The sequence below is a fragment of the Anolis carolinensis genome, chromosome 3, assembly GCF_035594765.1.
Source record: "Anolis carolinensis isolate JA03-04 chromosome 3, rAnoCar3.1.pri, whole genome shotgun sequence".
NCBI lineage: Eukaryota > Metazoa > Chordata > Lepidosauria > Squamata > Dactyloidae > Anolis > Anolis carolinensis.
Window position 1 is genome coordinate 21227380 of NC_085843.1, and position 22258 is coordinate 21249637.

The 22258-nt window shown below is 38.7% G+C and overlaps 2 protein-coding genes across 6 annotated transcripts in view; both read left to right on the forward strand.

The window, feature by feature from the left end:
• cntn5 (contactin 5) overlaps window positions 1-22258 on the forward strand; it is an 870111-nt gene that overhangs the window by 232756 nt on the left and 615097 nt on the right. The gene's annotated exons all lie outside the window — the stretch shown is intronic.
• Window positions 2-22258, forward strand: part of LOC134297981 (uncharacterized) — a 36428-nt gene continuing 14171 nt past the window's right edge. The window contains exon 1 of the mRNA XM_062977126.1: window positions 2-22197. The gene's annotated coding sequence lies outside the window, so the exon portion shown is untranslated. The remainder of the gene's footprint in view (window positions 22198-22258) is intronic.

Consider the following 22258-nt stretch of genomic DNA (forward strand, 5'->3'; position numbering starts at 1 on the left):
ATAGATTTTAATTTACATTTGAGAGGATTATATGATATGTGGTGGATTTGTTAATTCTTTTTACTATATATGATGCTTTTTATATGTCCAAGGAATACTTGTAGACTAGCCTTGCTCACCAGTGGAACCATGCACTTCTCCTCCTCTGTTAAGCAATGTAAACAGAATTTTTGAGTAAAGATTTCTTTGCATGTATTGCTTTATGCTTGGAAAGCAGGGATGTAAACCTTTCATTGTCTTGTCTTCACATGCAAGAGAAAATAAGTTCCATAGTTTTCTCCCTGTTGCAAGACAAAAAAAAAACCAAATATTTTTGTGGAGCTTGCATATCTTCAAGGGTACAATGATCACAAATTTAATAAGGAATGCAGGGATTGCGTTTTACTGATTTCCTTTTATTTTATTCTATTTTGAGAATATAGTTCTTCAGGCTAAACCTGTTGATTGCTCATTTCAAGGAGGGCCATTTTGACTTTTTTCCAAAGTGGAATAATAGTGTTTTGCATAGTGTGTCTGGCTGCCTCCTTTCTCAGAGTCAGAAGGGGATGAAGGAGATAATTTCTCACATTATAATTACACTACTGGTGGTGATGATTGCATTCTATATTGCTGTTATGACCCAGCATCACGTAGTAATGTGAGTGTTGGACTATGATTCTGGAAACCAGAGTCTGATTCCCTACTTGGACATGGAAACCCACTAGGTGAACATGGGCAAGTCATGTTGTCTCAGCCTCAGAAGAAGGCAAAAGCAATCCCGCTCTTAAAAAAAATGCCTAGAAACCCCCATGATATGCTTGTCTTAGGGCCTTAAGATCTCACCATCAAGCAGGGCTGTGGGAATCAGAATACCTGTTATGATTCCTCATACCATCAGAGATCACTGTTGAAAAAAGGTGGAAATGTTTTCCTGGTATACCATTATTGCCAGCAGAATCAGCCTCCATTGCTTTCAACAGCTGCTGGCTGTTAAAGTACATTTGAAGGTTGGGAAGCAAAATATTACTTATTTATACTTTTCAATTCAGTGGGCAGTGCAGGATTTTAGCCAGCAGCAACAACAATGATTGATGATAATAATAATGATAATCATCACAACACTTCTGATAATTTCCTGGATCTTGAAATTTTAATTATCTGAAATAAATCTGAATTATTTCAACATATTCTAGTTTCTTCTTATCAAAAGCAAAAGTTCAAAACCTATCCTTTTTAAACTCATGATTCCCCCCATATTCATTTCCCTAATAGCCCCTCATTACATTTAATCCTTATGCTGCTCATAACAAAGGGAGGGGGGAGGAGTTATGACCATATTTCATATATATCTGATTTATATTTCTTGTATAAAATAGGCCTTTGGTCAGATTCAGTGTGAATCATCTTATGTTCTTCTGCATATTTGATTTACCATTGCAAAAACATTTGTGTCTGATTCAGACTGATCTGCCACTCCATACAGGGAACCTCCATTATCACCTTTCTCTGGACTCATCAGTACAAAGAAAAGGGAATGTCTTGTGCCCATGTCGATGCTGTCACCACTCCTAGCTGGTTGCAGAGCTCTGTATGAGCTCCTGACCACTGTGGGCATCCCATAGTGAAATCAACAGATGGGCTCTCATGAACAGCAAGAAAGTGGAGGAATCTACCCTCCTCCTTCCTGGTCATGCAGGCACTTTGGCTGATGTCAACATAGAGCACCTGCAATGGCCAGGAGCTCATCCAGAGCTCTGCAGCCTACTGAGACAGCAGTGTTGAAATGGAAAATGAGATGACAGCTCAGTGGGATTGATGTTGTGTTACCTGGTCGATCTATAGAGACTCCAACATTCACCACCATCCCAAGTTTGGCATAGTATGTGTGGCCACATCTGGAGCTAGTCCAGAGTAGAAATTATCTATGAATCAAATAAAATCAAAACAATTATCTTCTGAGGTCAATTCAACCTCTTTCCTCCTTCTTCTGTCTAGCTCAGTGGTTCTCAACGTGGGGTCCCCAGATATTTTGGGCCTTCAACCCCCAGAAATCCTAACAGCTGGTAAACTAGCTGGAATTTCTTGGAGTTGTAAGCTAAAAACACACGGGGATCCTGGGTTGAGAACCACTGATCTAGCTCATGCAAGAATCTGCTCAATCAATTCCCCATGATATTTTTCCTCATTTGATGCAAACAGACTCCAGAAAGTCTGGAATATGATCATTGGAATCAAGCATGGTAGCAGCTCTGCAGAAGAGTGGTTCCTTGTTTCCTATGAACAGAAAATTCTCATTTTTAAAGTCCGATGAAAATATCTGGTACTTAATTTTTTTTTACCCACCCATCTTTTTTCATGTGGTGTTAATTCATAAGAAGTGTGTATCTGTGATAAATTGGAAGATGCACTAATTGCATTCCTGTCCACATGCAATACCTTCTCAGTGGGTTACTTAATTAATTGCCCACCTAGTTTCTGCTTTTAAAGTTATCAATGCTGCACTTTCTCCTCCTCATCTCTAAGCAGATTAATTAGATGGATTGTAAGGTATCTCTACACATATCCTCCCATTTTCTGTCATTGGTATTGGTATGCTGTGTGCAACCTTAATTACAAAAGGGACATGGATCTCAGCGTGCACCCTCATCATTGTAACTGCAGTCATGTCAATTTCGTTTAGACTTTGTTAATTTCACCTTCACTGGCAATTTCTCTGTAGCTAACTGACAACTTGATGGTGCTTCTATTTACAGAGGGTGGCAAATGAAACTGATTTCCTCTGGAGGCAACACTGATGGAGTAATAGGAAATAGGATATGTGGTTCTAGAAAACAAAGGCATTGCTGATTTTCCTTGGGAGGGTAAGGATGGCAGATCCAGCCCTTATAGTGATAACAAATTCTTAGGAATTAGTTGCATGAACCTACTACCATTCCACTATCATTGATAACAGATAAATATTGTTTGAGCACCTTCAATATTGCACTCTCTTCACCTGTGCAATTGTAACCTTTCACCAGTTTGTGGTAGCATGATCCTACTTCTGCATATCTTGTAATCCCACCTTTCTTCATTACTGTGGTCCTATTTTTTTAAATGTATATTTCTGGTCAATTTGAAAAACAAAGGAGCTTTGAAAAACAAAAAGTCAACCGTAACTATAAAAAATAAAATAAATGGAAAAGTCAGCTTGTGAATAGCAAGTGGGAAGAAGAGTCTAGAATAATCCTGTCCTCAGATGTCACTTTACTGTTGGTATGCTGGCACAGAAGCATCAAGCATTACAGAATTAGGAGCTATTGATGAGTTTTGCCATCAATAGCATGGCTGCTGCTTAGTCGTTTAGTCGTCTCCGAATTTGTGACCTCATGGACCAGTCCACGCCAGAGCTCCCTGTCAGCCGTCACCACCCCCAGTTCTTTCAAGGTTAAGCCAGTCACTTCAAGGATACCGTCCATCCATCTTGTCCTTGGTCGGCCTCTCTTCCTTTTTCCTTCCATTTTCCCCAGCCTCATGATCTTTTCCAAGCTTTCCTGTCTTCTCATGATGTGGCCAAAATACTTCAACTTTGCTTCTAATATCCTTCCCTCCAGTGAGCAGCCGGGCATTATTTCCTGGAGGATGGACTGGTTGGATCTTCTTGCAGTCCAAGGCACTCTCAGGATTTTCCTCCAGCACCAGAGTTCAAAAGCATCTATCTTCCTTTGCTCAGCCTTCCTTATGGTCCAGCTCTCGCAACCATAAGTTACTATGGGGAATACTATTGCTTTCACTATGCGGACTTTCGTTGCCAGTGTGATGTCTTTGCTCTTCACTATTTTGTCAAGGTTGGCCGTTGCTCTCCTCCCAAGAAGTAAATGTCCTCTGATTTCCTGGCTGCAGTCTGCATCTGCAGTGATCTTCGCGCCTAGAAATATAAAGTCTGTCACTGCCTCCACGTTTTCTCCTTCTATTTGCCAGTTATCAATAGGTATAGTTGCCATGATCTTGGTTTTCTTGACCAATAGCAAGACCAAGCAATAATAGCAAGAATAAGAGCAATAGTAAGGGCCCAGTTAATAATGGAGAGGAGGCAGATGATGTGCCTGTTATCATGTAGCAGGAACTGTCACCAAAAGTGATGGTCCAGCTGCAATGCCAGTTAGCCAGCCTTATGAGATAATTATTATTATAAAGTTCCTTGAATTGTAGATCTGGAATAGGCATTTTGGTGATTAGTATAAGAAGCCAAAGCTAAACATCCCTAACAGTTTGCCATACAACATGAATGTTTGAAAACCTACACAGGATATGGCATTTGAAATCGAACAGTACATCTATAGAAATGTTTTTGAAACATTCTGGTGACAATCCATTGTGAACTGACTGTGTGCACAAAAATACATATGGATTTGTCATAGATCATCTTTCTGAAGTAGAAAATGCAAGGAATAATTATTGACCTGTTTATGGAAGCGATGCCTATTGGGTATCACTAATCCATACTTGAGATGAAAATGGAAAACCTAATATTGACAATTGCATCTATAACAAAGGAATCTCCTTAGAGAAGGTTTTGACCCTTAAGCAAACTGGCATTTGGTAAGCAGACCAATATCTTTCACACATCAATACTAACTGACCACTTTAAAGATCTGAAAAATCTCAATCACTGTGCACCATCCTTTGAAAATTTCTGGTGAGAGTCACATTTTTGCATCTTTCTATCATCTATCCAACTCTCACAGCTATATGCTTAATAATATGAGGCTTTACTATCACTTTGTCATTCCATCGGAATGTTAATATCCATGAAACCCCATGACAAAATATATGGAAACTGGTCTTTAAAATGCTGCTAGATTCCTTTTCTTGTGCTTCTCCCCTTTTCCTTTTGCAGCTACAGTAAACTAACTGAATCAGTAATTTGATAACAAAATGAAAATGCATCACTTTTATTTGGAATTAAAGGTGAAAATTTTGGTTTGGTTCATTTTATGCACTAAACAATAAAATGTTAAATACATCCATATCTACATCTATCTATATCTTTGATGCTGTAAGCAATAAATAATAAGCAAATGAATGGTGAAAATGAAGACATTTTTACATGAATGACAATAAAAAGGTTACGTTCCTACATCCCTCACTGGAATTGGGTACTTTGAAGCTTCCCCCATAAACCTGCCTCTTAAGTCAGTTTGAACCTACCCAAGGGTTTTCTGGGGCTTAGAGTGTGTTGTTCACCCAAGTGTACCCAGTGGGTTTCCATGGGCAAATGAGAACTCAAACCCTGGTCTCCAAAGCCATCGTCCAACCTCTCTCTCTCTCTCTCTCTCTCTCTATATATATATATATATAGAATAGGATGCTTGCTGACATTTTTAACAATGATCATAAATAGGATACAGAAACTGATAGTGTGAGGAGAGGAATCTTGAGCAAATAAGTATAAAACATTCTTTTAGTAAAAATGAGCCTATTTTCTTTAAATGCTTACTGGAAATCAACTGCAAACAGAGGCAGAACAACAGCTGTAGGTAGGAGACTTTTGGATCTTGGGCTCATTATCCAGATGGATGATGGCTATCCAATTAAATTTTATTGTGGAAGTGTGAAAAGGGATGAAAGAGCAAACATTCCATTAGCTGTCTTGCATCATCATTTACCTGAAGAGTGAATTATGTATATGTAGTTCAAAACACCACTAATTAATTTTAGAGATGTTTCTCACTTTTTTTCCTGTTGACCTGCTAATAAACTAGGGATCTCAATTTCAGAAAGGAAGAAGTCTTGTTTAAAAATGTATCTGCATGAGCAGTTTGGGAAGAGGGTAGTTCACTCATGCCGGTGTCAAACACTTTACCTGCCAACCCAACTAATGGAGAATTATATTGGAGAGCTAGAGGGCTATTGAAAGAAATGAGATAGACAGACCACTCCACAACAGACACAAGTGAATTAACGGTGATGAACCCGATTAGAGTGGATTTGCAGTGTCACTTTGAATATACTCCAGTCTCATTCATCTTGCTGCACCTGAGCTGTCATTGTGCCACCACTTAAAAAGCATTTAAGCTCTTTAAATTTGATGATGAATTTTGGTGTTTGGGAAGAGAGATTCGATGGAAGGGTAATCCACTCTGTAAGAAGACCTGACTTCAGTCTTGTGGCTGAAGCATTTTCACTCCAGCCTCTGCTGCTAGTCTTGACTCAGGGAAAGAGTTCAGATGGCTGGCCAAATGCCAGCCTCTCTAAATTTATCTGCATTATGCAAATGACAGGACTCCCATGACCTACTGAACAAAACCATAATCTGTTGCTTGGTGTTTGCTAGTTCTAAAATTAAAAATAGCCGATAGAGAAGAAGAAATTTTACAATTAAAAAAAAAACAGAGATAAAGACTAAAGAGCAAAATCAGAGTTGGAGATATTTCAGATAAGTTAGCAGCATGAACTTGTCATTGTACCTAACTGCTCTAAGGTCAAAGAAATTTAACATGCCAGGAGGGCAGAAATCTTGGAAGAGTTAGGATTCCCATGTATTGATTTCTCTGCATCTTTACCATTTCTTTTCCATTGCTGAAAACAGTAAGGCCATCACTTAACATAGCTCTGCAGTTGATCTAAACGTTTCTCCATACTTGGACAGAGCTAAGAAAGCAAAGAATACTCAAAAATATTCTCACTGTTGATAAGAAGGAAAGATCTTGATATAACAGGATGCCAATTATCAATAATAAATATGCAGTGAACCTACAGATGGGATTTAGAATTTTTCTTAGAGTCATGGCCAAACATTAACAATTGTTTGTTGGTGTGAAAGAGTTAACTGTTAATTACATACAATTTGATGATGGAATGGCCACGGGCTATAATTTTTGGATGATGTGATTCTAATACTGAATGTAACTGTTTTTAAATGCTTTAATTGGTTAATATGTGTTAATTTTAAAAATGTAACTGTTTTTCAGTCATTGTTTGTATGTTTTCAAGGCATCTAATGGTTGCCATATGTAAGCCACCTTGAGTCTCCTTCGGGGTGGAGAAAGGCAAGGTAGAAATAAAGTAAATAAATAAATAAATAAATATTTTGGGTGTTGTGTGGTTTCCAGGTTGTATGGCTGGGTTCTAGCAGTTTCACCTGCATCTGTGGCTAGCATCTTCAGAGGATCCTCTGGAGATGCCAGTCACAGATGCAGGCAAAACATCAGGAGGAAATTCTGCTAGAACATTTCCATACAGCCAGAAACCACATAACATCCCAGTGATTCTGGCTGTGGAAGCCTTCAACAAAACCTGTTGATTGCTTTTTGCATTCACTTTACAGTCTAGGGATGAGAAAATATATGGTGACTGAAAACCAGTTGAGGGGAGCAGAATGTTTTTGTTGCTACTTGCTTGCATGGTTTACATAGCTATTAGGGGAGAGATGGATCATATCTGGATACTTTGATTTTATTTGTTTGGTTTTGTATGACGTATAAAATCCTGGATGCCCATCTCCATTGGTTTTGCCTTGCAGAGCTGTGTACCCCAGACAAAGTATCCTCTATATATCCAGCAATGAGGAATTTTATTTTTATCAAGGGCATAAGACTGAATAGAATAAGTCTGCCATTGGCTCTGTTGGACCCCATCAATGAAAGGGCTAGAATTAATATCTGTTTTGAATTACAGTAGAGTTTCACTTATCCAACACTCGCTTATCCAACGTTCTGGATTATCCAACGCATTTTTGTAGTCAATGTTTTCAATATATCATGATATTTTGGTGCTAAGTTCGTAAATACAGTAATTAGTACATAGCATTACTGCATATTGAACTACTTTTCTGTCAAATTTGTTGTCTAACATGATGTTTTGGTGTTTAATTTGTAAAATCATAACCTAATTTGATGTTTAATAGGCTTTTCCTTAATCTCTCCTTATTATCCAACATATTCGCTTATCCAACGTTCTTCCAGCCCATTTACGTTGGATAAGTGAGACTCTACTGTATTTCAACAATAACATTGTCAGTGTCCATTTTTAAAGCATATACCACAGTTTTGGTATGAAACAGTGTGTCCTGGCACACTAAGACATCCCTTCAAAAAATGGTCAGCCATAATGAAATTTTTCACATTGGAGGATATCTTTATGAAAAAACTGTGCAAAGATGCCTTTATTTTCCAATCTTCCCCCTCTTCCCTTGCATGTGTATACACATATTCCTCAATTTCTTAGTCAAAGTTCTTGAAGCACACTTGTGGGAATGGGGCTTGGTTTGGTTCACCAAAATCTTGAGGAGATGGCGTCTCTTTATGGTCCAAGAGATATCCATGCTATTTCCTATTCATGCAAAATGCCATCATCTTCTATACAGAGGGCAATATTACCGCAGCAAGGAAGCAAATAAGCCCCTCCCTCAATTTTATGGAGGATTCCTAAAGGGAGAAATAGGCTAGTATAAACTGAGCATGGTCAATTACCATGAAGTGCTGACTGAAAGGCAGAACACCTTATTTCTTTAGTGTTCATTCTCTTTTTATTTATTTCACCATAACGCATACAGAGAAAATTAAGACATTTGCACTAGGAAGGATACTGAGTGAATTAAATACTAGAGATCCTTAGCTAGCTTGATAGGAAATTGAAGAGGAGGAAAAAAAAATATGACCTTAGTATTTGTCACCTCAGCGAATCACATTGTTCCACTGGCCCAGTGATGCGTAGAGCTGGAAATAACGAAGATGAGTACAATAGACTTTCCCACAGACTGAGTTTTCCAGGCCATTTAATTCTCTCCAGTGCCTTGAGAGCCTTTCCAACACAGTTAATGATAATAAATTGTCACATTATCCTGTCCATGGTGACCTGTTTGGTGACATGCCAAAATATTCTTTCTACACAAAGCCAGATCCAGGTGGAATGAGGAAATACTTTTAAAGACAGGTAAAATGTACTCAGTCAGGGGAACGACAATAAATTGCCTGTCCTGGCAACAATACTGAAAACCTCTTTATTAATACCTAACAATGGCCAACCTATTGTTGGGAAAATATTCTCAGAGCTCAAGGGCTTTCCTTGCCATTTTCTTCAGATTTTCCTGAGGAGGAACCGCAAATGCCAGAACAAAATATTTTAACTAAGATTGGGGAACAATTTGAGCTACAAATTATTTAGCTTACTATTACCAGTAAGGAGCCCCTGGTGGTGCAGCAAGTTAAACCACTGAGCTGCTGAACTTGCTGACTGAAAGGTCAGTGGTTCGAATCCAGGGAGCAGGGTGAGCTCCCAATGTTAGCCCCAGCTTCTGCCAACCTAGCAGTTCGAAATCATGCAAATGTGAGTACATCAATAGGTACTGCTCTGGTGGGAAGGTAACAGTGCTCCATACAGTCATGCCAGCCACATGACCTTGGAGGTGTCTACAAACAATGTCGGCTCTTCGGCTTAGAAATGGAGATGAGCACCAACCCCCAGAGTCGGACAAAATGAGACTTAAAGTCAGGGGAAAACCTTTACCTTTACCTATTACAAGTAATCCAACAAAGATGGACAATAATACATGCTTGTGGTCTTTGTATTCCAAAACTTGGGACGAGGGACTTCATTGAGGAGGGTCTTCATCTCCAGTTTAACATTTATATGTAGAAACATTCTTGATGTGGAAACTTCTCTTTAAAAAGTCAAGGATCATGCATGAAATCTCCAACATGATGCAACATGTATCATGGACACTCAAGAAAATAGGAAGCTACTTATGTTTAGTTCATTTAATCCAGTATTGTCATCTCTTCCCTGATGGTATTCTCAGCTTGGCCTAACTTCCTAAATCAGTCAAGCTCAGGCATTTACAAGCTCAGGTATGGTTTCTAATCATATTTCTGAATGCTTGAATAACTCTGATAGCAAATCTAAAGCTAAATCTCATAGAGTAGTTCCTACTCCTGCCATCACTGTATATTATGTTTATTGCAGGTGAAGGAATCATAGAATCATGGAGCAGAAAGGGATTGCAGGAGCAGTCAAATCCAGCCCCTTGCCATACAGGGATATACAGTTTAAACACTCCTGAAAGTTGGCTCTACAACTTCTGTTTAAAGACCTCTAAGGAAGAGAATCATAGAATAGTAGAGTTGGAAGAGACCTCATGGGCCATCCAGTCCAACCCCCTGCCAAGAAGCACTAGTCCACCTAACTAGTCCTAACTAGTCCACCGCCCTCCAGAGCAATCTGTTACCTCCAGTACAATTTTTGCCACTCTATATGAAGCTTCCTCCTTGTTGGGTGGGGGAAGAGGACAGGGACCAGCTAAAATGTATATTAGAAAGGAGAGAGCATACACCTACTCCCAGGCTATGACAAATAATATAAGTACACATGAAAAAATGTGAAGAGAAGAAAAATGGAGGGAAGTCTTGTTTCTGTATTCCACTTGGATATCCTGTGATAAAAGGGTCAGGATAACTGGTGTGAGGTCAACTTGCACACCTCTACTTCATTTAGACTCCTAACCTACAGTGTATTACTGTATAGTCTGGGGGCATAATTCATCTTGTCTCAGATTCTGTAAGTGTCCTATCATGTCTTTTTTTCTGCCCCTTGTTTCCACTTGAGTGAAATGCAGAGATATGAAAGCCATTTCATATCTCTGCCTTTTGCTCAAGTGGAAATGAGGATGGATTTCGCTTACCCTATTAGGAGGAATGATTCCTATAATCTCTTACTCTTTCTAAAGTTTCTCAAGACAGCTATTATGTTACATGAGTTAGAAGACATTCTCAAAGTTGTACCATTCAATTTTTATGCTAGTTTTGAATTCTGAGATGTTACCCATAATAGCTAGGCTTGATACTGCCATTGAGAATCCTTGGGTGGCTGTCAAGGCCCAACAACAATGAACCTAATCCTCCCTTGTTGTAAGAGGGATATTATCTAGAACAGTGGTTCTCAACATGTGGGTCCCCAGGTGTTTTGTCTTACAACTCCCAGAAATCCAAGACAGATTACCAGCTGTTAGGATTTCTGGGAGTTGAAGGCAAAAACATCTGGGACTCACAGGTTTAGAACCACTGCTCTAGATTGTCTTCAGCATAGTTTTATGTTGGGCATTATTAGAAATTTGAATGACAATTCCAAGCTGCTGTGGTGCTTATCATAGCACTGCTTTCCTTGCCAAGGAATGAAAATAATTCTTGCACATTTTCTTAACCTTGAAATTCGTATTTGCATGATGTGTGAGAGAGAGAGACGCAACAGCCAGAAAGCTATTGTCTTATGTATACAACATTTTTTCTGTAAGAGATGGCATTTTTATCCAATGCAGAATACCTGTGGACAATGTGCAGGATATGGCCAACATGCAACTATTTTGACTACCAAGTGTGGCCTATTGAATCATTCAGATGGCACCATCCCCAATTTAAAATTTTGATGGCCAATTTTTCCTTAAAGAAAATTGGATACTGAGAGTTTGCATCTGCAACCTATCAGAACAGAGCCCAGCCAACACAATGGGATGTAGAATTTGTGTTCCATGGGTGGAAGGGCTCTGATCATAGAAGGTACCTCTGTCTGATTTTCAGGGATTCTCCCATTCTGATCTTACAGCAAACTTTATTTAGCAGCCTCACAACCCAGTAAAAGCAACATATGTCAAAGTAAAAGAGAATGTTGAGACTCTTCTTTTTTCCCCCTGCCTGCCTGTAAAGTTATTATCAGGATTATCATTCTGTAGATATTATCTCATGGAAGCCATGCAAATGATCACTGAGTACTGTTTTCCTCTTATTGAATTACTGGACAGGATATACATTCTGCCATACTACCTTGAGAACATACAATCTTGCCTTATTTCAAAAGCTAAGCAAGGCTGGGCCTAGTTAGCAATCAGATGGGAGATTGCCAAAGGTAAGGACCAATTAGCTTAAATCAAGTAATTTTTCAATTAAATTGGCAAGTTTTATAATGAAAAGGGGCAACTTAATTAAATTTATTTTTGAACTTGATTGATCGACTTAAGTTGAAATGTAAGCATTAATTTATTAGCTTAATTCCTGAATTAAGTTATTAATTAACTTACTAATTAATTAAATGAGAAACACTGCTAAAGAGCCAATACATTTAATATTGTCCAGCTGTTTCTTTTATTAGTTAGTCAATTATTGTATTCTAGTTTATTCTTAGGTATGTTGGTCTATTTAAAAGGTTAAACCAAAAAGTGACAAAGGCAGTTTGGAAGAGGACAGCATTCTTTGGTTCAGATAGTTCTCCTATGGTCTTCATAAGACATGATACAGAAATTTCTGATTTTTCTAGGGAGCTAAATTCAGAAATTTAATCCTGGACTTCGTGTTGTAATTAAGGGTGGTACTTTTTGGTTCCCTTGAAACATGTTTGTTCCTAATGCACACTTGTTGAATGCACTGATGTGAGTGATGCTTGCATGAAGTCCTTGGGTACTCCCTTTTTTCGACATATGCCATTTACAGACAAACTCCGTTTCAGAAAATAAAAAAACTCTCAAAAGTCTAGAAACTTTAAGAAAAAAAGTTGATCTTAATTGAAGGTTCCTGTTTGATCGAAGGATCTAATACATCTATAGAGAAAGCAATTCATTGTTAAGTGTGCTCTCACTCCATTCTTCAATCAACAAAAACACTGCCTCCTTATGGGTCTTTCATCAAACTGTCAATTATTAAAGGAGCTGTTCCTCTTTTTGCTTTGTACTGAATAATATCTCGTGAGAATGACCTGCAGCTTTTGGCTGTTATATTCTTCCTCTGCTGCTGTGTTAAAAGTACTAATTCCAAATTAATGACAGAAAGTTACATCCCCCATCAGCCCCAATATAAAAACAAATACAGGCATTGTTAAAGGCACAATAAGACCTATCCTCCAGTGCATACTTATACATAGCCAATACAAGCATCTTAATATAAAAAATAAAAATGAAATGTGGCAGGATTCATACTCCTGACAGCATGGGATCCATCTGCTCTCCTATATCAAACTGTCTGCTAGACTAAGCAGTAAGCTGGTTGTCCATCTGTCATTTCTAGAAGTGTAGTTTCACTGGATTTTGCTGCCTGTTTTCAGGTCACTTGGGGATTTATGAAATGATTTGAACAGAAACCTGAATCTGGTTGTTTCAGGTGTTGATTTGGGCCGTGGAATTGCAGTTCTTTGAATGGCATCATGCATTGCATATTGGTAGAGGAACATACTGGACCTTGTAGTGCTATCATGGCTACCCTACAGATGCTGTATATTAATTAATATAATCCAAGTGATTGGCCATGCATTCTGGGAGAAAGCTGGAGCATGTGTAGTGATCAGTGGATTTTTGATAGAGCACAGTGCTTAGAAGTCCATTGTGGAGTTCCACAGTGTTTCAAGAAAATAAATGTGTTGTTTTGATTGTTTCAGGATCACAATGATGATAAAGTGGAAGTCGTTGAAATCCTGGTGGAATGTCTTAAGTGATTGGTTTCCATGTGGCTTAATTACAACATAAATATTAAGAAATCATAGGTAGAGGTGATAATTTTTGGGTGTATGTGCTGAAAATATTTGCTTACTAGGCTTGATCGATCCACGAAAAATTTGATTCTAAACTCGTTTCAAAACTAGAGGGGGGCAGCTTTTCGTTTCTGATGGTATTTCCGAATTTGGCCCCCCAAAAAATTCGAAATTAACGAAAATTCGTTATTTTCTAAATTAATTCGTTAATGGCGGACGTGCATGCGCAATTCCCAAAAACAGCACAGAGGGAGAGGACTTTACAGGACTCTCCAACCCTCATTTTTTGAGTGATCTTCTTCCAACTTGGTACAGTGGTAGAACACATTTAACACTGATAGCTCACCAAAATTTGGAACGTTTCCCTTATCCTCTGATTTTTGGCGAATTTTCATAGCTTTTATAATAAACCATTTTTTAATTGCAGAAATCTGTTCCTGGTTTGAAAGTCTTATTTCCTGTTAAATTGGGTTGTCTTTACTGTGAAAGTCATTGTTCTACTTCAGAAACTTTGTTTTTGTGGCTGAAACTTTGTTAAATTGGTGTGTGTGTGATATATACTGTGTATATATAATATATATATAGTCCCTGCATAATGTGTGTGTGTGTGTGTGTGTGTGTGTGTGTGTGTGTGTGTATAGGTAAAGGTAAAGGTATCCCTTGACGTTAAGTTCAGTCATGTCTGACTCTGGGGGTTGGTGCTCATCTCCTTTTCTAAGCCCAAGAGCCAGTGTTGTCCATAGACACCTCCAAGGTCATGTGGCCGGCATGACTACATGGAGTGCCATTACCTTCCCGCCAGAGCGGTACCTATTGATCTACTCACATTGGCATGTTTTCAAGCTGCTAGGTTGGCAGAAGCTGGAGCTAACAGCGGGCACTCACTCTGCTCCCGGGATTTGAACCTGGGACCTTTCGGTCTGCAAGTTCAGCAGCTCAGTGCTTTAACACACTTCGCCATCGGGGCTCATGTATATATAATATACATACACATACACACAATGTGGAGAATATGTGGAAAGGTAGATAGATAAGTTGGGAGCCACAGCGAAGGCACCTTCCTGGGAGCAAGGTTTAATAATAATAATAATAATAATAATAATAATAATAATAATAATAATAAATCCCTTACAATATCCAAGATGGCTCACTGCTACAGAATCTTGGGAGGTTTAGTTTGATATGGTACCATTATTGGCAGAGAAAGCTAAGCTGTAGGAGTTGAAATCCAATCATTTATCCTCCCTATAGAATCAATTTTATATGCATTTTTAGCTACAGAAAAGCTAAAATCAGGACAGTAAAAGAACAACACCCAGAAAATGGGAATTCCAGACAGGAAACAATCAGGGCCAGCTAATACCTCCCAACAAAGGATTCCCCCAGGTAGGAAGCAGCCAGGCTTTGAAGCTGCAAGGCTATTCAATGCTAATCAAGGTGACCAATTGCAACATTCACACTTGCCTCCCACAGACAAGAGTTCTTTCTCCCACCCTGGACCTTCCACAGATATATAAACCCCACTTGCCTAGCTTCGCACAGACGTCAAAACCTCACCGCCGGGCCCCTCTCTGTCTCTCTCAGTCTCTCCATTCCTGGCTCCATCCGCCGCCTTCCCGCCTCACAGAGAGACACCAGGCCTGAGCTGAGGCGAGGCGGCGGCGGCGGCGGCCATTTCCCCCCTCCGTCTTCCTCCTCCTCCTCGGCCTCCTTCCCCCTCGCCCCCTCCCATTGGCTGAGCCCGTGACGCCCCTTTTGCTGAGGGGCAAAAGGAAAGGGCCTGAATGGTGGGAGTTTGGGTGATTTGCAAAAGCTGTTTTTTCCTAACGAAAAAAACGACGACATAACGAAAAACGGCCTCTCGCGATTCGAAACCGCGATATCCAGACGTGTGGACAACCAATGCTTCAAAATTGCTTCAAAACAAACGAAAATAACGAATTAATAACGGTTAACGGGGAAAACGAATTATTTGAGCAAGCCTATTGCTTACTATAGTGCAATTCTAGTGCCTATTGGCTTGGAGTTAAATATTGTTCCCAAATGTAAAGTAGCTATGAATAGGTACAAAGTAGCCTTGTTCAAACATATAGCTCAATTTTGCTGGCTTATGTGATCCTCCCACATCACATTCTTAGTATGTATTGAGGGGAAATCTAGACACAACATATATATCAGTGTCTCCAAATTAGCCCTGTTGTTCAGCCTCTCTTAGAAACAGTTGCCAAACTCCAGCTCTAGTAATAGTTCATTGCTTACTCCTGGATAAATTTGTCCTTCAAATGTTTCTAGGTATATTATCTCATGAATACCCTTCAGCATAAACAAGGACAGCAATGCCAGTATTTTGAATCTTTATCTTGTAATGACTTCCATCATTTTTTAAACTTCCAAGCAAAGTAATTTGATCCACCCTAGTGATGTGCAGAATGAAGCTTCTCTGCATATCACTAGCATGGATCAAATTGCTTTGCATTGAAGTAAGAAAAGAAATCTCACAGTTTTCAGGATTTTGACCTGACCATTAGGAATTCTCCAACTCCCACCAAGAGATCTTGTTTTCAAGGTATGTCCAAGACTCCAAGAACTTCTTTCACTATCCTTTCTGTGGGTTTAATAAAATGTCTCTATGGAAAATAGTACCTTTCTTTTTGTCAAGATAAGCAAACACATAGAGAGAACAAACACTAGAAGGTATGGCAACTGATCGTACAGATACAAACAATTCATCCGACATTCTCTAAATTTATTTTTTATTTTGATTAAGCCATAATTCAAATTCAATGACAACTAATTGATTTATGGAACTCATTTTCATTCCCATTTCAACATGTCCCACAAGAGATTTTGTTATTCTGTGAAATCCTCTTTTCACTGATCTTGAAATTCATTGAGGATTTTTCTTGGGCAAAAACATGCATTCGATCTTGAACTTTGCTTGAGGTGAACTCTTGCCTTTTCACCTCTTGAATCTTAGTTCAACTGTGCAAAGGTGAGTGTACTATATAAAAAAGTCAGATATATTCTAAACTCATTGCTTCTGAGAGTTCAAAAGTTGTATTTAAAAAAAATGCCTTATGTAAATGAAAAACAAATCTTCCTAAAGCCTAAGCTTGTCAGTTTGGTTTAAGTATTTCCGGTAAGATTAATTGAAACAGCATTATTGGGGGAAATGCAACCCACACACATTTACCTCAGAAGACATAACCACAGTTCTTATTTCATGCACAAACAGCTAACATAAAAAGGTCTGGCATGTTCCTTCCTAAAAGCAATACAGCAGCTAAAGGCTATGTTTTTCAGAACAGCATGCCTGGAGTTAGTTATGATACAACTCCAATTAACATTAATGAGATCTGTGATAATAATCGTTCTTGCATGGTTGTTAAAATGCACCTCCAAGGTCTATAGAGGACATGATCAGCTTAGGCAAAATACACTTAAAATAAACATGAAACAGCTATACAATGGGAATGATATCCTCATTACCAAATTTTGTAGAACTGTGCATTACTTAGAATAATACAACTATGCCAAGAAATAATGTGTGTGTGTGTGTGAGTATGTGTATGGCTAGGCATGTGCAATCCATGAAAAAAATGGTTCAATGCTTGCTTCAAAAGTAAGGGGTGCTGGTGCTTTGTTTTCTAAAGTCATTTCCGAATTTTGAAGCAAAAAATTCAAAACTTTCAAAAAATTTGGAATCTTCGTATGTACCTCGATAATGGCGGATGCGCATGCACATGAAGGAAAACATTATTGTCAATAGGGAAACTTGAGGGGCTTCTCTCTCCCTCATTTTTTGAGCTATCCTAATGAAATTTGCTACAGTGGTAGAACACATTTACCACTGTTAGCTCACCAAATCTAAGAATGTTTGACTTATCCTCAGATTTTTGGTGAATTTTCAAAGTTTTTATTAAAACATTTTTAATAATAACAAAAATCTGTTCCTGGTTTGGAAGTGTTATTTCCTGTTTCATTGGGTTGTTTCTACTTTGAAAGTCATTGTTCTACTTCAGAAACTTTGTTTTTGTGGCTGAAACTTTGTTAAATTTATGGACAGAGACTCAACAAACCATAATGTGCTAATTTTTATAGGACCATGTCCCTTGTGAAAAGACAAAGTTTTGGCAGTGTAATAAAGTTTTGCCATACTTTTATGACAGAACCAATTAGGAAATGTCATTTATCAATAAGGAACAGAAATCATAGCACACCATCAAATCACTCCTGACAGATAGCCATCAGCCTCTGAATAAGGAAATCTGTTCCTGGTTTGAAAGTGTTATTTCCTATTTCATTGGGTTTTCTGGGGCAGAAAGTGTGTGACTTGCCCAAGATCACCCAGTAGGTTTCCATGGCTGAGTGGGGAATCAAGCCACAATTGTAGTCCAACTCTCAAACCACTACACTACACCATGCTTAAGAGCTCCATAAAAACCAACCAGGAAGGGAAGGGGGTTTTCTCTCCTGGATAGCAGCGGGTTTAAGAGTCCCATAGAAACCAACCAGGAAGGGAAGGGGGTTTTCTCTCCTGAATAGCAGCGGGTTTAAGAGCCGCATAGAAACCAACCAAGAAAGAAAGGGGGTCTTCTCTCCTGGATAGCCAGGAGAGAAAACGCTCCAGGCTTGGTTTCTATGGGGCTCTTAAACCCCAATGCTAGCCAGGAGATTGGTTGAATTAAAACACTTTCTCATATAGCCGAAGGTATTCTGAGGCATGGGCGCCACAACGCTTCGAATTGGAAGGGTAATTTGAAGTGCCAAACTACCTCAGAACCCCGTTCGGAACCCAAAATATATACAATTTTATTACGATTAACAACGATTCCGATTAATTCACCCATGCCTAATGGTTACTAAAGAAGGAACAACATGCACAAATAAGGGAGAATATTAATGGATTGCTAATCCAGCAATTTATGTCTAGCTCTGACCCACTAGTCTCCTCAGGGGTGAGCATATTGGGATCAATATCAGATGATTTTGTGACAAGCAAATAGAATTAACTACTTTACTGCAGACTATTGTTGCAGCTAGACAAAGACTTTTATTGTTGTATGCTGCACACACAGTAAGGGAAATTCTGCCTAGCACAGAATATTAACAATTACCAGTTGTCATTATTTTGTCCATTCATTTATTACCTCCTGTTCAAGTGTATTGTAGTCCAATGGCTCCCAAACCGGGGTCCCCAGATGTTTTTGGCTTTCAACTCTCAGAAATCCTAACGGCTGGTAAATTGGCTGTGATTTCTGGGAGTTGTAAGCCAAAAACATCTGGGGACCCCAGGTTGAGATCCACTGATGTAGTGATTTGAACATTGGGCTATGACTCTGCAAGTGAGAATTTAATATCTCGCTCAGCCACAGAAGCCACTGAGTGACCTTGGGTGAGACACACATTCTCAGTGCCAGAAGAAAAACATGTTAAGTTTGCCATAGAATTGCTGTGAGTAGGAAATGACTTGAAGTCAGAGAATAACAAGATAAGTCTGCTTATGTCTTTCTTCAAGGAATGGGCTTTTCTCCTTCACCCTAAACTACATGAATAATTGTTTTCCTTTTATATGCCCCCCCTTTTTTCTGGAAGCTTCTAAGCTTGTAGTCAAAGAAACATAAAATCCACAGTCAGCTCATTTTATGTGGCTTTTCCTTGGGTGAAAAAGGGGTGACTTTGGATCTCTTGACAATGCTTTACAAGTTTATGAAAAGTTGGTTCACATCCTCTAGAGCAGTGGTTCTCAACCTTTGGATCCCTTGGTGTTTTGGCCTACAACTCCTAGAAATCGCAGAGAGTTTACCAGCGGTTGGGATTTCTGGGAATTGAAGGCCAAAACATCTGGGGAACCACAGGTTGAGAACCATTGCTTTAGAGCCTGGACCTGGATTGCAATACCACTACCAAGTCTCCCCACTGCTGCTATAACTCTATCTAGCGGTATCTCGGAGAATAAGTGGGAAGGCAAATATCCTTGATATGGTTGAGAAAATACCACTTGATTCAATAAACATCTGTGCCTTTTCCATTTCTGTTTTATACATAATTCCTGTTATTGTTTTTTTCTCAAACATCAGAAACCATTAAGAATATAATCTTCAGAACTCCTGAAGTTCCTAGGACTACTTATTCTTCAATGTGTCTTCCTATTAAAAAGTATATAAAATCTGACTTCTTAAAAGGAGTGAAGAAAAAAAGAATGCTATAGAGAAATTGTACATTTTCAAGAGTCTTTCTGGAGTCTCTCTGTATGATACAAACAATTTTAAAAGATAAAGAAGGCAACTATTTTCATGGGCAATCAGCATGCCAGCTTACTTTGTGTGTTTTAACTTATACACCAATAGTAATGAAAATATATAATACACCTCAGCATGGAACAGGTCAGAAAAATAGGCTGTGTCACAGCTCAGAATAAGGTATTTGGGTCTTAACTGTGCAGGCAACTTAATGCTTCTGCACCCTCTTTTTGTGGCCGGTTGATAATTATTTAGAATTCATAACTTGTGTAAGCCGCCCTGAGTCCCCTCGGGGAGAAGGGCGGGGTAGAAATAGCGGAAATAAATAAATAAATAAACTTTACAGTACAATCCCCTTATACAGTGGAGTCTCACTTATCCAACATTTGCTTATCCAACGTTCTGGATTATCCAACACATTTTTGTAGTCAATGTTTTCAATACATCTTGATATTTTGGTGCTAAATTTGTAAATACAGTAATAACTATGTAGCATTACTGCATATTGAACTACTTTTTCTGTCAAAATTGTTGTATAACATGATGTTTTAGTGCTTAATTTGTAAAATCATAACCTAATTTGATGTTTAATAGGCTTTTCCTTAATCTCTCCTTATTATCCAACATATTTGCTTATCCAACACTCTGCCGGCCCGTTTATGTTGGATAAGTGAGACTCTACTGTACATAGATTTCCCTTACTCATGCCTCCCCATGAGAGAGAGAGAGAGAGAGAGAGAGAGTAGAGTCTTGCTTATCCAACATAAACGGGCTGGCAGAACACTGTGCATAGGAATTTGTTAATTTTTTTTCAAAGTAATCTGCCCCCCCCCCCCCCACAACAGTCTAAGGGACCGTGAACTGTACTCTGCTTTAGGTTTGAGGACTCATGCTCTTTGGTTTCAGGCATTCATGTTGAGGGACGGCCTTGGAGTGTATCTCATGCAGATGCGGGGTCATATAAAACTCCAAAGATAGGAACGCAAAACTGCCATCTTGAAGAAAGTCATATGCAACTCCTACATTTAGCTTCTGTTTTTGATACCAGATGTGGCCATCCATAAAATCCAGTTTTCATGAGAAAGAGGGAACAAATGTCTTGCTGCATGGCCAGTATTTGTTATGTATGATATGATGACAAGCATATAATTGGTTCTTGATGTATTTTTCTTGCATTGGTTGGAAATTCAATATTTTTCATTGTTACCTACTCAACCAAATGTCTAAGTTTCGTAAGATGTTTAATGGTATTAGTTCTATATTTAAATTGAGCATATTACCTTGCTCTTTTAGTTTTGCAAAGGTCAGGTGAATGTAAAAATTAAAGGCTGTACTGAAGGCATTTGAGAAAAGTGTTCAAACTTCAAAGTCCTGTAATCACTATAATAGGTGATCTTATTAGTATCAAGTAAATTTCTAAAAAGTGATAAGGACTGGTGGAGACTGTATGTAGCATTGTAATGAGGTTAAATATTTAGGTATTTTAAATTGTTAGATTTGAGAGGGAGAAAAGCTCTAAGGCCAATGAAAATGAATTCAGTACTTGGAAATAATAAGGAAAGACCATGAGGCTAGTTTGGGCATGGCCTATGACCCTGGAAACCAAGGTTTAAATCCTTTGCTTGGCTATGGAAACTCACTGGGTGACATTGGGGAGTCATTTGCTCCCAGCTTCTGATGATGGCAACTCTCTTCTGAACAAATGGAGCCCAGAAAACCTATCATAGGTTCATCTGAGTTAGAAATAACTTAAAAGACACTACAACAACCATGAGGTTGAACTTTGGCCATGTTTTATTTTATGGATCTTTATTTCAGTGCCTATCATTTAGTTTACTTAGACAAATGTTCTTGGATGCTGGTTTTTTTTTTAACAAACTTTCCAGCCTTGGCAAGACACAGTCATTAACACCCCATGTCCTCCAAAACATGGATTGCAGTTTTGAATTATAGGGAGATTATTTCATATGCAGCCCAGAAAAAAGCAATATCTCAACATTCTCTTCTCCCTAACTTACACTGCTTTAAGCAAAACTTCCTAAGTCACACACACCCATTTGATCAGATGTAGAAAATTAATTAACCTATAGCAGATGTCCAGATAGGCAGGCTAAGATTATTTTGGACCTCAGCAATAGATATGCACAACTCTTATTCTTGCAGTCACACTATCAATTTTCCCATGTTAGCTCATTTATTTTTTATTTATTTTTTATTTAAACTTATATGCCGCCACTCCCCTAGGGCTCGGGGTGGCTTACAAGAAAGGCTAAAATCTAACAATTTAAAAACATCTTTAAAATATATATTTTTAAAAAATCTCAAAAACACTCCTCCAGGGCTCGGAGTGGCTTACAAAAACAGCTAAAATCTAAGCAATTTAAAAACAGCAATAGCGGAGATCAAAAGCCTGCTGAAACAGGTGTGTCTTAACTGCCCTGCGGAAGACTGATAAGTCCTGCAAGGCACGAACTTCAGGCGGCAGAATGTTCCAGAGTGATGGCGCCACTGATGTAAAAGCTCTACGTCTAGTTGCTGTTAGGCGCAAG